This window comes from Plodia interpunctella, chromosome 17 (assembly GCF_027563975.2).
Source record: "Plodia interpunctella isolate USDA-ARS_2022_Savannah chromosome 17, ilPloInte3.2, whole genome shotgun sequence".
Lineage (NCBI taxonomy): Eukaryota > Metazoa > Arthropoda > Insecta > Lepidoptera > Pyralidae > Plodia > Plodia interpunctella.
In genome coordinates, this window is record NC_071310.1 from 7,298,799 (window position 1) to 7,315,753 (window position 16,955).

The 16,955-nt window shown below is 35.5% G+C and overlaps 1 long non-coding RNA gene across 1 annotated transcript; it reads right to left on the bottom strand.

Moving 5' to 3' along the window:
- Positions 1-787: 787 nt before the first annotated feature.
- Positions 788-5,126, bottom strand: LOC128677067 (uncharacterized). The gene is made up of 5 exons (XR_008405496.1): positions 4,926-5,126; positions 4,278-4,329; positions 3,733-3,874; positions 2,656-2,820; positions 788-907 (listed from the first exon to the last, which is right to left on the bottom strand). It is a non-coding gene; the product is annotated as an uncharacterized LOC128677067 (long non-coding RNA).
- Positions 5,127-16,955: the final 11,829 nt, after the last annotated feature.

The following is a 16,955-nucleotide window of genomic DNA, read 5'->3' on the forward strand; positions in this document are numbered from 1 at the left end:
TAATTAGTAAAGACCCCACTTATATGTATATCTCTAAACAAGTGAAGCTGAATCTTTTGGCGAAATTAGTACCTACCAACTGATGATTTTGCTGCTCCTTGCGAGTCCTCTCCCAGGACATAAATCATCACGGTCTACCTGAATGGCCAACTACAGGCTGGTGACTTAAAAGTGCATTGATGGGGTGGGGCTTCGCGCACATCACACAGGTGTTCACGTGGTGAGTCACATCTGGCAGTGCCTCACTTAAGTCCATCTTGTTCAGATTCGTGCCTTGGAAATACTAATGAAAGTGCTAAATAATCTTATGGCCGTGGAAAATTTGTCTACATAAATAGCTTGTGTGTGTATCTATCTATCTATTTTATCATGCAATCAGTAGGTTTGACACGACCAAGACAATTGGTTCAATCCTACATAATCGTCATGAAACTAATCTACTTCATTATACCGAAGGAAAACATCGTAAGGAAAACTGCTCACTGTTTGGTCTGTTAGATGTCTGTTTACTTTTACACCAATCTGGCGACAGTCGTCAGGTGAGGTCGTCGGCTGTTGACGACTAAAAATGTCTGACAATTTCGAAGTCTGAAACTGTTCTCCAACCGTCGTTTCGTTTACGAACGATTCGTCGACAGAAGTTTAGACATCGGGCGATTGAATGAGTCGTTAGGTAAGGAATCGACTGTCGGAACAGTTTCAGCGTAAGTCTAATAATATAAACACGTGATAAACGCCGTCGATAACATTCAAATAAAAGTTGGCATAGAAATGTAAACGTCATATATTTAATTATGATTCTCATAGTATTATGATAGCCACAAAATCAAGACTACAATTACAATTAAAAAAATAATAACTGCAATTATAAGAAACCTATGAGTACAAGCAGTACGGGAGTCGTCTTCTGCTGAAATTAAATTATTCTCTGATTAATTTCTTCATGTGTTTTTTCACGATTAGAAAGGTACATTGTCCAAGATTGCTATAGGCTATATTTTATCTCAAAATTACCACGGTAGCAAAGCACCGGGCAACATCTAGTAAACTATACTATTAACCCGGGACATAGCTCGCGAAACAAAATTATTAATAACTGTTAAATTGATAATAGTAAGTCATTTGGGCACAGAAACAAATTATATAACGTGTATTTTCAAGAATATAAGACAATTTCCTTGGGTGCTACATGCTATTTAGGTCATATTTTACTTGTAAGTTTCATCAAAATCCGTCAAGTAACACATATTTTGTCGTATTTACGATATTAGTAGGATTACTGAGAATGTCTTAAAACATTGGAGGAAACCGGAACGCTAGTCGATAATTATTATGTAGTATGTGAAATGGAGAAGGCAATTCAAATTCAAATTCAAAATTCTTTATTCAATTTAGGATATACATCACTTATTGACGTCAAATGGTAAACCACTCCATTAATATTGCCAAGAAAGTTATGGTGTGCTTCATTCCACTCAATTGCCACGACCCTCAGCTATAGTGACATAGTACCTCCATAGTGAATAGCTCATAAAGTTAGTGTCAGTACAACCAGCTTCTCTTCATAGTCGTATTCCTCATGGCTGAGGGTCGTGGTCATTACGTGGAATTAAACACACATAACAACTTTCTTGGCATTAGTAATGAAGTGGTTTGCCATTGCCTTCTCCATTTCACACACAAGTTAACAATCAAGCAGTGTGCAGGTTTCCTCACGATGTTTTCCTTCACCGGAAGCAAGTGGTGGTCGATGAAAACTACTATACACGAGTCACATTGGTATACAAACTCATGTGGCACGAGTAGGATTCGAACCTGGGACCTTTCGATCCATAGGCGGGCATCTTAGCCATTACACCACCACCGCTTCACTGCCATCAAAACCAGCTTAATATAGCTTAATAAAGTGTACTGGTGAGAAAATCCGGGAACTTGTGGCTCAACAACCTTATACCCCGGCAGGTGTCCCTAGAGGGACTTATTCGATCGAACGTCACACTGGAATCCATTTTTATACACGTTTATTTTATCGATCGATCAAACTATAGGTGTGAAATGAGGTTACATTTACATACAGGTGTAATCATATTTTTTTTATTATATTTATTTTCATCTACACATCCATGCCGAATATCCATAAACGATATTCTAAATAAAAAGCAAGCATAATGGAAAATAAAGGACCAAAAATTATAGTTTATCAAATTTATAGTAAAATTTATGTATCAGTAAATCTAGAAGATTTTAGACACATCTACCCACATTAAAAAAAAACGGAAATTGGTCTTACTTCCACGGTAGCTAGTCTAGCTCGATTATATTATCAAGTTTACGCTTAGCTTACGCCTCAAAAAAAAATTGATGTTCGATCGAATAGGTTCTCTCCAAGGATTCGTCCCGGGGTGTAGTATACTTGCGAGGTTACGTGTCCCATCCTCGCACGTAACTGTACATAAAAGCCACATGACTGATGCTCCAACGTACGTGCGCCTCGCCTTCTGGTAACCAACTGAGCGTTTGCTCGCAGCGCTATGACTTATATCACAGTAGTGGGGAGGAAGTGCATACAGACATACACTACACTGGGTATTAATAGATTAAAGTAAAAAATGTAAGTGAATAAGTAATGTAAGTTTGTATTGTAGTAATACGAACGTTGATTTGTTGAGGTTTGGCTGGCTGAAGTCGCCGGTGATGAAGTTTGGGTGGCAATATTCCTATATCCTGGTATATTTTTACTCGAAATTAAATTACTCAAATCGGGTCGTCTACAGAAGCGGGCGGGCGGTGCACACACGGGTAGTAAGGTAACGGATGGCACTGAAAAAAAAAATGTACAGTCAGCAACACAACAGCACATCAACCTATTAAATATATTACAAAACTTCGGGACTTCGGCTTTTGGGTGGCACGTTTTACTTATATCCTTCACGTGTATCCTTATGTCAGCGATCAGTAATTCAATCATCTAAGTATTTGAAGGCGACAAATTGATGTTGCGATTATGAAGTTAACAGAATAGATACTTCTACATCTAGGGAAATTTTATGTACGTAGTGCGAGTTTGAACACATTCATTGAAATTATGTCGATGTCTCCTTTTTATGCTCTTGCATAAATACGTGATAAACAAACACATAATATAAGGGGGCTTCCCTTTATTAGTTGCGGTACTCCCTGCTGCAGTGAAGTCAACACAAATATGAAATTAATTACAGACAAAAAAGAGAACTAAAATACAAAAAAAAACTCTTTATAATATTTCCTATGGATATGGATGAAGAAAAGTGGCGTCGACTGACCCCGCTGAAACTGGTCCCGTGGTCTAGACGACAGATTTTTATTAACTAAAGCAATATTTAAAAAAAAATCAGTCGCCTGACCCAACTACCTAATGTAATAGGTACAAACGATTTGGATGCACTAAAGAGTCTATACTAAAATACGTGAACAATATGAATGATCACGAGTTTCCCACCCGTCTGCCTGTCAATACATTTTTCTCAACAACGTGTAATTAGACAGTAGAAGCTTATGGTGAAATCAAAATTACAAAAAGGATCAAAACATTTTTCTGATCTTTGACTACAACATAACAATATGCCATGAATAATAAAATTTTTAAGGGTCAGTCGACGTAAGACAATTTTTTGAAATACAAAAATGATCTGTCATCTGGAGTCGCGGATCCAGTTTGAGTGGGGTCAGTTTCGGTGGCCTGACTCAACTCACGCGACTCAGGATGTGCCGGCATTGCGTTAAACTTTTATATTGTATAAGCCCCATAAGGTGACAATAATACCCACAATTATTATAGTAATACAAAATAAACACCAACATATCCCTCCACAAGAAAGCCCATCCTTAACACGCGCTGAAAAGAAAATCTAATAATTATCTCTAAATCTATATTATAATTATTACTATATAATTTCTTATATTAAAAAATAAATTAATATTATTTCTTCTTATGAATAAATTAAGATGTCAATTCGCACACTGGACTTGCGCTATGATAAAATAGCAAACAAAACTGATCCGGTAAAACTTCACCTTTGTTTTCTTCTGAAATTGTAGGAAATTACTTGCAATGTACGATTTCTACATATGATTTATTACTTCCAACGAACAAGGCGAAAGAAGAAAATTGAAAATTAAATTTTATTCGAATTTTAAATTTAAAAAGAAATAATGGGCTAAACATACAATAGTTAATATGATTTGACTAATTAGACGAGACGAAATTTTATTCTCAAGATGAAAAATATGTGTCAGACCTCTTTGCTGAAACACACGCTGCGAAGCTGGACAGCGGACTTGAGAAGCGTACTGAAATAAGAATAGTTTTATTTATTTTTATAGTACATAATTTAGTTTTTATATTATTGTGATACCAGCATGCACATATTGCAAATTACATACTAGGCGGGAGAGTTCAGCAGAGATATTTCAAACGTAAACACACGTAACACTAATTCATGCGAAAACAAACACAGAAACTAGCACTACTATTCATTTATTCAGATTTCTATATACAAAATTAGAAGTGGCTAGGAGAGAAGACCATAGCAGTGATGGAGTGGTGGCCCAGATAGGGACAGAGAGAGTTGGTAAACCAACAGCCCGCTGGTCAGATAAATAAATAAATACGCACAAATTTCACACAGATTGAGTTAGCCCCAAAGTAAATTCGAAACTTGTGTTATAGGCTTATGGGATACTAACTCAACGATACTATATTTTATAACATATACATAATAAATAAACGTCCAAGATCCAGGTCGATCAAAAAAAAGATAATTTTCCATGTTATCCCGATCGATGACATTGTTTGGGAAAGCGGTGTATGAGACTGGCAAGGGATCGTTCGTACTGGCGCGAAAAATGGAATATCTATTCACAGCCTGCAATTGGATAATGCTTACTTGCATGATTATAGATGCACGTATTTGTTCTTATAAAGTTAAAAGACGCTACTATATCGGCACAGGAAAAGCTTAGACCGTCAATATTTTAATGTCATTATTTACATTCACTGATTGTATATAAATATAAGGATAGTTTGCAGTTTTCCGTCGGTATAATAATATAAAAGCAACACCTAATATTTACAAATTGATTTTAAAATTCAGTCATTGCCATATTAATGGGTTGATAGTTATTGTTTTTAATTCTATGATCCCATTCTATCGTTCTGATAAACGATGATTTATGCCAACAACATCGGGTTTGAAAGTTTCCACACATTACGTAATATTCTTATGTCTGTGATTTAGGTTTATGTCGGGAAATATCTTTGCATTTAAGCAGTTGGCCCGATGACCAAAACTTGAAATCAAATTAACCAATATGTATAATCAAGTTTTTTGAAGTAAAGTTTCACGTTATACATTATTATATGAATTCTATGTTTTCGAGTGTGACGACCTTAACGGGCTATAATAGATTTATTGTACTATGTCTCCAGTAGCTATCGACAAAAACTATTATATTCTTCTTCACAGTCGTATTCCTCATGGCTGAGGGTCGTGGTCATTACGTGGAATGAAACTCACACAACAACTTACTTGGAATTACCTATTAATGGAGTGGTTTGCCATTGCCTTCTTCAATGAACACACAAGTTATGAAGAATCAACCAGTATGCATGTGTAGGTTTCCTCACGATATTTTCCTTCGCGTCTTAACCATTACACCACCACTTCTATACATAAGTCAGATTGCTATATAAACATATGAGGAACGAGTAATGTTTGAATAAATAAATCTATACTATTATTATAAAGAGGTAAGCGTTTGTGAGTTTGTGTGTTTATACGTTTGAATCAGGTAATCTCCGAAACTACCGAACCGATTTCAAAAATTATTTCACCATTGGAAAAATACATTATCCAAAATTGCTACAGGCTATATATTATCTCAAAATTCCCACGGGAGCGAAGCCCCGAGCAACATCTAGTCACGTTATAAGACTATACCTGTGTTTTTATACTGTGTTTCGAAATTAAATAATCTTGATTGCTAAGAAAATATTGCTATAGCTACTAAAACAAAAAGATGTTAAAAAATGTCGATATCGGTAACTCAACCAGAAATGGAATCGCGAGCTGACTCTTATCTGTGGCACACACAGTGTGCGTCGAAATCCAAATGAAAATATAACACAGGAAAGTCAACAAAGCACAAAATTAGTTTTATCACGAATAGGGGAAAATGCCGAGGGCACTTCGGTAATGGTGTGTAGGAACTGTTGAGGATTTTATATTAAAAATACGTGCGGTATGAAAATCCAACTATATTATAATTATAAATGCAAAAGTTTGAGAAGATGTGTGTATGTTTGTTTGTTACTCTTACACGCAAAATCTACTGGACGGATTGTTATGAAATTTGGTATACGGCTAGAACATAACCTGGAAGAACACATGGGGTACCTTTTATCCCGAAATTCCCTCGAGGCGACGCTAGTATAATCTACTTTTTTGTGTTGATGATCCATGGATTTAGTTACTTTAGATTTATTTACATCGTACAGAGTACCTACTCATTCCATTATGCTTCTAACCTTCTCGGGCAGATATAAGAATGTGGCTACATCTACCACGCCACATGCACAACGGCGCAGATGTAAAAAGCCGACCAAACGCAACTAATAACAAGCCACACAAGTGATCCAGGTCACTACGGACAGATGGCACGACGGTCGACTCACTATGGACAGCTAACAAGCCTAGACCGCGCAGACAGTGCGTTTTCTATTGGAAGCATAAATACAACCTCCGACATGACACCGTCTGTCGCGTGCGGTTCCCCAGGCGCAACACCTAGCCTGGCGGGAAGGTCTTCCCTTTGTGGCGGTCGAGCATGATAACTTAGCTCCCGCTACAAGATCAGTTCAAGGTAAAATGTTCTTACATCTATGGTCGGGCCGATCAAAACTGACAGGATTGTTGATGACAGAAATTATAATAAAAACCGGCTTCTAAATTTGTGTTGTTTTGTAATATTGAAGATTACATAGATCAACAAAAAAAATATTACTCGGAAGATCATGATTATAAGATATATCTGTTATGGACCAGGTGACTAATTAGACGCTTTCAAAAAAGCCCAAAATGAGAGGGCAATGTGCAAAATATAATTAAATTGACTAGGCATTATGATTGCGGCCTGCCAACTGAGGAGGTGTTTTGGTGGTGTTGAGCGAAAACCATCTGCGACGATTAAGCTCGCGTGTGACCGTCAGAGCCCCACATCGCTAATGAAAATGGAACACTAAACTTAGTCGTCCCAAATTCGATTTGGCCTCTTTATATTTTCAGCTACAATTACATGTTTTGTGATGGAATGAAAAGAAGTCTTTCTAAAAGGGTCAGTCAGTGTAAAAATTAAAATGACCATAAGATTGAATGAGAGTGCCCACAATTGGACGACATAATAGGTTAGAACGGGAAAGGTGCACAAGTCATCGAGTATTTTCGTAAGCGCGTAGTATAAATTTAGGTTTTATTATAATGTGTTATTCTCACAATAATTGCTAACGTTGGTGTCAGATTTTACTTAAGTCATCTAAAGATATCTGACATGACTTTTAAGACTACCTACCGCCACCTAGTGGTCAATCGGCCAATGTCCAAATGTGTTGAAGGAAAAATTATGTTTTTTATGGAAAAACTATGCTGGTCGCGCCCGACTCATGAACAAAACAAGTTTATTTGTTAGACAAATTAAAAACACCCTCGACTTTCAATATTCATTTCGCTACAACTTTTTAACGGCTGAACCGATTTTCATAAAACATGGCTAAGTACACTCGGGATAAAACAAAAAAAAAATAAACGAAAATCGGTTCATCCGTTTGGGAGCTGCGATACACAGACACGTTAAACTTATAATATCCCTCTTTTTGCGTCGGGGGTTAAAAATACTAAATTTTCATTGTCATTAATTACATTTAAAAAATATCATAATTTATGTTTCAGTGTCCTGATTTAGAACCAGCTCCGTACTTTCCTCCGCTGCAACGATGGCAGCCAGCTTGCGGTAATTACATTTTACTGTGATCTCCTTCAAACTATCTTTAATAATAAATAAAATAAAAATAAAATAAAATAATCTTTCAGAAGACCGGGGTCAGTATAAAAAACGAGAGTTTAAAATTATGAAGATTCAACTGTGATTTTGATTTTTGACTCGCGGACCCATTTTGTCCCACTGTTACTTGTGGTCCCACTAATCTTTAAATACACAAACTTTAAGGTTCGTGGTCCCACTAATTAGTGGGACTACCAGTCATAGAGCTTGTGGCCACCTGCTTGTCACGTCAATCCATATTTGAAATGCTATAGTTGGCTATCAGCTGCTAAGGTCATGTGTCCCTTAGACCTTTAGTCGTAAGGATCCACGGGAAGATTTAGTGGCATTATAGGACAGGACCATACGTTGCTAACCTACGAACAGACGTCAATTATTTTGGCTAATTGGATGAAAACAATTAAAAAAAAAAATTTTTTTAATTTTTTTTATGTTTCAAACATAAAAACGATTAAAAAAATTTTTTTTTCTACATTAATTTGCTAATAAAACTATGATCAGCAAATTGATTTAAACAATTACAAATTTAATTCAATGTCTAAACTTTTTTCATTTACTTTCAACGATCTTGTACGGAAAATACATGTTTATCTTTATCGTCTGAGGTTGACAGTGATTTGTGTAATTGTAGTATCCCTAGACTGAGACGTTTTCTAACTAAATTTTTCTTCCCGGTCAATGTGGTTGTTGATCAACAGCAATAATGATAAAAAAGGCAACGTAGATTTATATAACAGCACATAAATCTGTACATTGTTTTTTTTTTATTCATATTCTGTTTTTCTTGAGGTAATGCAGATAATCCTTTGTTTTTACTCCATATATTGTTTTTATGTGTGTGGACCTTTAAATGGCCGAATGTTTTTTTTTTAATTTAGTACCTAGCTTGTATGTATGGCTGTTGGTCTTCCTAATAAATAAAAAATAATAAAATAAAATAAAATTACTGAAATTATATTGTATTGTGTTGGAAATTGAAGCGAAATTGAAATATAAATAAATAATAAATAAATAAATATATTAGGACAAATCACACAGATTGAGCTAGATTGAGATTGAGCCCCAAAGTAAGTACTTTGGGGCGAGACTTGGTTATGGGATACTAACTCAACGATACTATATTTTATAACAAATACGTATATAGATAAACATCATAGATCCGGGCCAATCAGAAAAATATCATTTTCCATCATGACCCGACCGGGGATCGAACCCGGGACCTCTCGGTTCAGAGGCAAGCACTTTACCACTGCGCCACCGAGGTCGTCAATAAGTTAGGAAGCTAATTTTCTTATTAATATGGTATAAAATATATGGAAAGTCTTAGTTTAATATCCTCCCTTTATTATATAGAGTATAAAAGATATAAATAGGCGATTCACTAATTAAGAAAAATAACACTTAAACTTTTACACGTTTGACTCAATATATATCAAATTTCAGCTTTTCACACCGTCAGCATTCGATTGCACGTTGTCTGTCAGTTAACTACAAAAGAATTTTATATTATTTAGATGATTCATTGCTTATTTAATCAAAATATGGTTTCATTTCAGTGCCACAAGAGAAGCGCGCTTTTGCTTGGCTGCAGTTTTGTACTTGCTTTGTTTGTTTGGCAGTTATAGCTGCTGGGGTAATGATGTTTCTCTGGCAATACAAACTCCACAGTACTTTACCCTTTCATTATAATTTTACAACACCACCAGTTGGTTAAACACACACACACACACAAACACACACACACACAAACACACACACACACACACACACAATACGCGAATAAATTAAGAACGCTGTGAGCACCTCAACGAACGAAAACGAATGAATTTCAATTCGAAAATATTCAAAAGATTATAAAGTACACTACTGACAAAATTTATATACTTCAGCTTATAATATGCTTTAACTCTTTTTAATGATAAGCTGGCAATATCAGTAATGGCAGAACTGAGGAAAATGGCAACTGAAAACATTTTTTTTTTCTCGAAAGGAAAACAAAACAGCGAGGAGGCGTGCATTAAATCCAATCTGTATGAATATTGTAAGTGAAACGTGTATTTTGTCTTGTGGCCTTGCATGGAATTAAAGTAAATATGTAGATGTATACTTGTAGTATTAATTTTAAAGAGTTTTCAACTTGGGGTGAATGGGGGAATGAAATCAAACGCTTGAAGGTTACATTATTAACCATAACCTACATGTAGATAAACATTTACCTCAAGCTCTCTAAATACATTTTTAAGTGGTACTTAGACCCCTACGTTCCATTACAGATTTTGCATTGGACAGATTCGCTACGTTTGTTTAAATTAGTACCACATAGGTATATGAGTTGATCGAGCGGGGTAGTACCACCCACTCACAGAATACCTGGGTGTAGTATTGCAGGTTTTATCAGGTGATTAAAAAGCCGGAAGCCCTAAATTAAAAATTTTGGAGAATATAATATTTATAACCGCTTGCTGACGGCAAACCTTGCGAATGCGGTTGTTGCCTATCAACCAAGCATATGTGTCCCTTGGGCGCATCCTACTCCTATTAACGGATATGGAGTGGTCCTATTGTAGGGCGGAACCACACGCCAAAATCGTCCGAAAACACGATGAGTACACACACGCACGTTAAAACGACAAAATTTAATAAAAGCGCGGGTTGGCGAAGCGACATCTGCCGGGTTAAGACTAAGTAGGGTTGCTAATCTCGTTATATGGACAAAGCGGAACTTTTTAGGCAATTTGCAAAACCCTGTGGATTGAATAAATCACTCTGTAGGTTTGGATTGTGACGTAAGGAAAAAATAACTGGTCTTATTATTGAAATAAAAAAAAAACACAAGTTTTTTAGGCGGAACAAATTACAATGCATTTTAAGAATTTCTATTCCATTAATTTCGGCGACCAATTGATACAAATTTATTTTGGTTGCTCGACTGAACAACATTTTGAACAGTCCACTAGATTAATTCATATTGTTGAGGAGGCAGCCCTGAATAAACCGTGAAAATTCATAAAATGTTTAATACTTAGTACCGCTTGTGTACCACTGCAGGGTTAAAATTAGATTTCTACATCAAGTACAATTAAGTACTACGTTGTTTTAGATCTGCAATATTGGTAGAATGACAGGATTTGATTCGGCAATCAAAATTAAAAAAATATATTTTCAAATTTTATTTTTCTAATTTTGTTAAATCAAATAGCAAACAATTTATTTTTTAAATGGACAACACTCAATGGTCAGACTAAGCTCTAAGCTTGTATCGCGGATCCACAAACGCAGAAACGGACACAACACACCCAGAACCGCAAACAAATATTTGCCCGCGCTGGGAATCGAACCCATGAACCAGATAGCGGGCGGACGTGATGACCACATATAAAAATGTAGACATTTAGATTAACAGAGTCTATTTGTGTCGTCAAAAAATTTTGACCAGTAAGAAAAAATATTTAACATAATCTATGTTTTACTCCTGTATAGTAGGGCCATGATGGTTTAAGACAAAACCATAAAACGAAAACTCACATAACATCCAACCAGGTAACCAAAATAGTTTTGACAGTTACTCTTCTATTTAAATATTGACGATAGTTCGCAAGCACACTAAAAGGAGGGGCGTTAAAAAATAATGTTATTACAGAAGTTGAACAGGTTATCCTCGACATTAGGGACGGAAGTAATAGCGATGTTGATCTATCGATGAATTGCTAACCACTACTTTAAATGAGTGACATGAAGTTGTTTGACAGATTTGTAATTTGTAATGTAATCAACTAAGAAATAAGTTGTATTAGAAAATTTGAGTTTATTTTAACAAATATTTAATTTGCGTTAGATTATTGGCTATTTTCAGGTTAGTATTCGGGGATTTTCTTCCGAAATAATTTTAATCAAGCAATTTTTTTATTTGTTAGGTAAAAATAGGCACGAGTTATTAAAAATACTTTTGAGTTCACTTATCACTAAATTATTATTGCAATAGAACTAAAAATAATAGCCATTATTGATTTTGTCAATCTTGCAACAGAACTAACATCATTATGCCTATCCCTGTTATTTATAAAAAGTTAAAACATATTTTAAGCTAAAATAATTACGCTTTTTCTCTTTCTGTCAATTGCAAATAAGTATTATAAGGTGTGATAGTGACAAAACATATTTTAGCTTAAAGTGTGTTTAAATTTTTTATGAATATTTATTCATAAAAACGTTGATTCATAAAAAACTCATTTGAGTATTATCGATATCGACACACAATCCGCAGTGCAACACTACTCCCTAAGGGGTTCCGACGTTCCGTTCAGGGCAGTAGCTATGATACATTTTATGACTTTTCCGAATAAAACTTTATTATGCTGGCTTTTATTTAAGATCGGCGAATCCCCAATACACTTAAAGATTGGCCTTTTTGATACAAACGCCGTATGTTTTTTGAGATATTAATATTGCGTTTGTTATTTGCATGAACGATTTGATTTGGGGCTGAATTATTATTGGAATGCTTAGGAATTATTTTTATTGTCTCCTAAGGAAGCAGGTCTTCCAAAATTTTTATAGAAAGACAAGTTATGACTTGAATCGGTGACCAAAAATTGTTATTTTTAAAAAAATAAAATTACGTAACTTCTGGTTCTATTTATCTCAAGATTGAAGCAGATATCTTCAACCGATTGAGCAGTAATTTTGTACACACGTTGAGTTTAGATGATAATGCATTATTATGATAAGCATGACCTGATGGTGCACCCAGGAGCGAGGGAACTCCTCAACGGATTACTACATTGTTTGTTCCTCATTAATTGCAATAAGATCTCTCCATGGAATTAGTAGGTTGTACTCGTTGTACGAAGTTAAAGCTTTGACAAAGATATCATTATTTAATCCCCGATGACAGATGGAGTTACTCTGTAGCTCTGTCCGTGGCATCATACCTATTATTCTTTTATCTATGGTGGCACCGTAGCAGCCGAACAGCGGAGTCGATTTTGATTTAGTTTTTTTAGAAAATGAATTATTTAATCGAGATTATTGTTAGCTCTGTTTGAAAATCATGTGTTCAGACGTTTGAAAACCGTCAGTTCTTTTCAAATGAGATGATGCAAACAATTTAAGATTTGGAGGTTTCTTAGGTTTTTAATTTGGTTTTTATGTAAAAAAAAAAATATTGTTTTGGCCCCCAGGACCGTAAAAATATATTGCGTCCGGGAGCCACAGATTGCACTCGGCCAAAATTATGCAGTGGATAATTATAGTCGTGCCTTCAGAGCGGTTTTAAGTATTAACTTTGTTTCTGTACCAGTTAATTTGGCGGCTTGATTTTCTAAGTAGTAAATTATATTAAGCTATTCATATTATCTGTGTCTATCTCCACTAACTATGTGGCTGCGAATCCTGGGGTCATCCTAAAACTAAATCTCAAAATATTGACTTTACAATGTTTACACTCTTCTTAAACGGCATTACTCAGTTATAGTATTGTATGTATGGCACCTAAAATTTATAACAAAATTCCACAACAATATAAAGAACATAATTTAAATTTATTTAATGCACCTCAGGTCCTTACTGATTGATAAATGTTATTATAATTTGAACGATTTTTTATTGATAGTTTCAGGTAAAAATTTAGTTAAGTAACATTTATTCGATTTTGTTTTGTGGGATGATAGCATGCTCTCCATGCAAATAAATATTCTTTGTCTTGACATTATCACGACTCACCTTCACACATTAAGTTAGACCGGATGTTCTAACTTAAAATCTGTTCAATAATAAATAGGATCTACTACATATTATGCAACTGTGAAAATCGCATCTAATTCCATCCTCTCTTTATTTCAAGATGTGCAAACATACAGACAGACAGAAATTTAAAAATAAATTGTTTTGGCTTTTATTAGTCGCCTGAAGACACGCCGTACTTATTTTTCTTTTACATCTCGTATGTAGTAATATCACTTTAGTTCTGGAATATCTCATATCTCCAAGTATATAGCCCATTCACAATTATATTACACGTATATATTTGCCTGTGAATATCCCTTTACAACCGGCTATCTGCTTAACACCAATCATCTTTAGGAATAACATTGTTAATAAAGCTATGTGTACAACAAAAAGCGGTGGTGGTGTAATTGTTAAGACGTCCGCCTGTGGATGGAAAGGTTCGAATCCTACTCGTGCCACATGAGTTTGTATACCAATCTGACTCATGTATAGTAGTTTTCATCGACCACCACTTGCTTCCGGTGAAGGAAAACATTGTGAGGAAACCTGCACACTGGTTGATTCTTATTAACTTGTGTGTGAAATGGAGAAGGCAATAAATAAATAATAAATAAATATAAATATATATTAGGACAAATCACACAGATTGCGCTAGCCCCAAAGTAAGTTCGAGACTGTTGATGTGTTATGGGATACTAACTCAACAATACTATATTTTATAACATATATAAATAAATATCCAAGACCCGGGCCAATCAGAAAAAGATCATTTTCCATCATGACCCGACCGGGGATCGAACCCGGGACCTCTCGGTTCAGTAGCAAGAACTTTACCACTGCGCCACCGAGTTCGTCTCAATGGCAAACCACTCCATTAATAATGCCAAGAAAGTTGTTGTGTGTGTTTCATTCCGCGTAATAACCACGACCCTTATTCATGAGGAATACGATTGTGAGGAGATAAGAAAAAAGTACTATTCCTATAAGAAATTTACGCGGATGAAGCCATGGAACATTACTAGTTTCTAAATATTTTCCCCACAATATCTACGACAATGACGAATCTGGTCTATCCCGCGTTCATTTTGTTTTTCCAGTAATAATAACTGGCCATGTTATTTAGACCTTTGTGTTATTCATAAGTGTATAGTTTATGCGCAAAATTGTAGGGACACAGGAGGTCTATTAAGACTGGTCCTTCGGGACGTGAAGACAGAACTCGCTCGACCCTCTAATAAGGTCGACTATCCATCTAACAGTAACCAAAATGGTTTATATTTTTTAATACGTAATTCTTTATATTTTATAATACCTATATTTATTAAATTGACTTTTAGTTTCAAAATGCTTTTAAGTGAATGAATTTTTTACTTATTTCAAGCTAGTCTATACTAGCATATTACTCCTGCATTTTTTAAAGTCGGTTTGTAAATGTGATTGTTTGAGTCTCTGTAAGGCTTTCATGGTTAACACACAGGGGTTTAAACCCCTGTGTCGATTTTAATGCGATTTATAGAATATAGATATAGGTACTAAAGTAGTTTATGTTCCGAGGTCAAACAGGATAGCGTGGGCGGAGCTGCGGGCAGCAGCTAGTAATACATAATTCTTGCATTTAAGTTTAAAAATATTCAAGTGTAATCAGATGATATTGAAGATGGTACTTATATTACGAAAGTATTCGAAGATGTCAGGCTAGGCTTCTCCGCACTCTATTACTCTCATCCTTAGTTCATCATTTGATTCAGGATTTCCCTCTTGGCTGTGATGTCCCGAAGCAAGGGATCCTCGTAAAAATAAACATTTGGGTAGATTTAGATGATTTGTGATTTTACGACCTACTACATAGGTAGCAACTAACGTCAACTATTTTTGGAAATGCTGTTGTTGCCTGTAGCCATGAAAGGTTTTTAAGTCGAATGACGATATCCACTGCAAATGATATGGAATGGAATGGTCCTAGTGAAGTGAGAATCTCACGCCTGATGCAGGATAATAGCAATGATGACTCCATGTATGTTTGCAAATACAATGGTTTTAACACTTCATCATTGGTGTACTATTACTACTATTGCACAAAGTATAAAAATGAGAAACAAAATGTTGTACGACAAAGTTAATTTCACATCACCAACCAAAATAAATTATTAGATCATATATTATGCCGTATATTCCTGGTACAGCCACCAGTAATACGGAGTTTTCCCGTTCAAATACGGGGCTTAGGCGTAAGTTACATAAATATTTGAGTTTGTGTACCAAGGCTTGGCTTGGCACGCCTCCTGGTGGGAAAAATTGGAAATAAATATGTTAAAATAATATCGTGTGAAACGACGTAGGTATCTTTTCATACTGCTCTGAAAATATGCGTAAACATTTTTAAGGGTTACAGTGACTATTCACAATCATATACATACGAGTAAACCATGAGATCACACACCGGACCATGAGATCCGTTGCTCCACGGCTGAGGAAGAAACCGAGAAAACGCTCATATGAGAGAGAGAGATATTAAAAGCGAAACCACATCCTACACGAGTTTTCACAGGTGGATTATTCTGTTGTAGAAAGAACAAACTAGAAAAAACATTTGTGTCCATTGCAACTACGCCGGATTTGCATAAAACCTAGTGGATGTTAAATCCATTTTTCGAAACAAAGTTTCTAAAAAGCATTTCGCAAAACAACGGTGAAGACGACCCGGGGCTTAATGAAGAACTAATTAAAAGTTATCTGAATATTATTCTGACGGCAACATTGACTATTTAAAAAATAGATTAATCAGTAGACACAAACAGTAGGGAAAAAAAAAATCTATTTGTCTCATTGTAAGGATGTGACGCATGATATAAGTACGTTTGTTAATTGACGTCCTTGGAGAAAAGGCTGCGGTGAAGTTTATTGCGCCGCTTCTTCTTCACCTGCGCTTTGGAAGCCGGCAGTAGACTTAGTTTAAGTAATTTTTTGACGTCAATAAGTGATGTATATCATCCTAAATTTTAATATACTAGGTACAGTCAACAGCACATCAAGTTACATGCATGCAATGGTCATATGGCGCGGTAATAGCGGCGAGTTTACAATAAATAACTAGGATTCTGGGCAACGCTTCGCCATGAAACTTATATCAACCA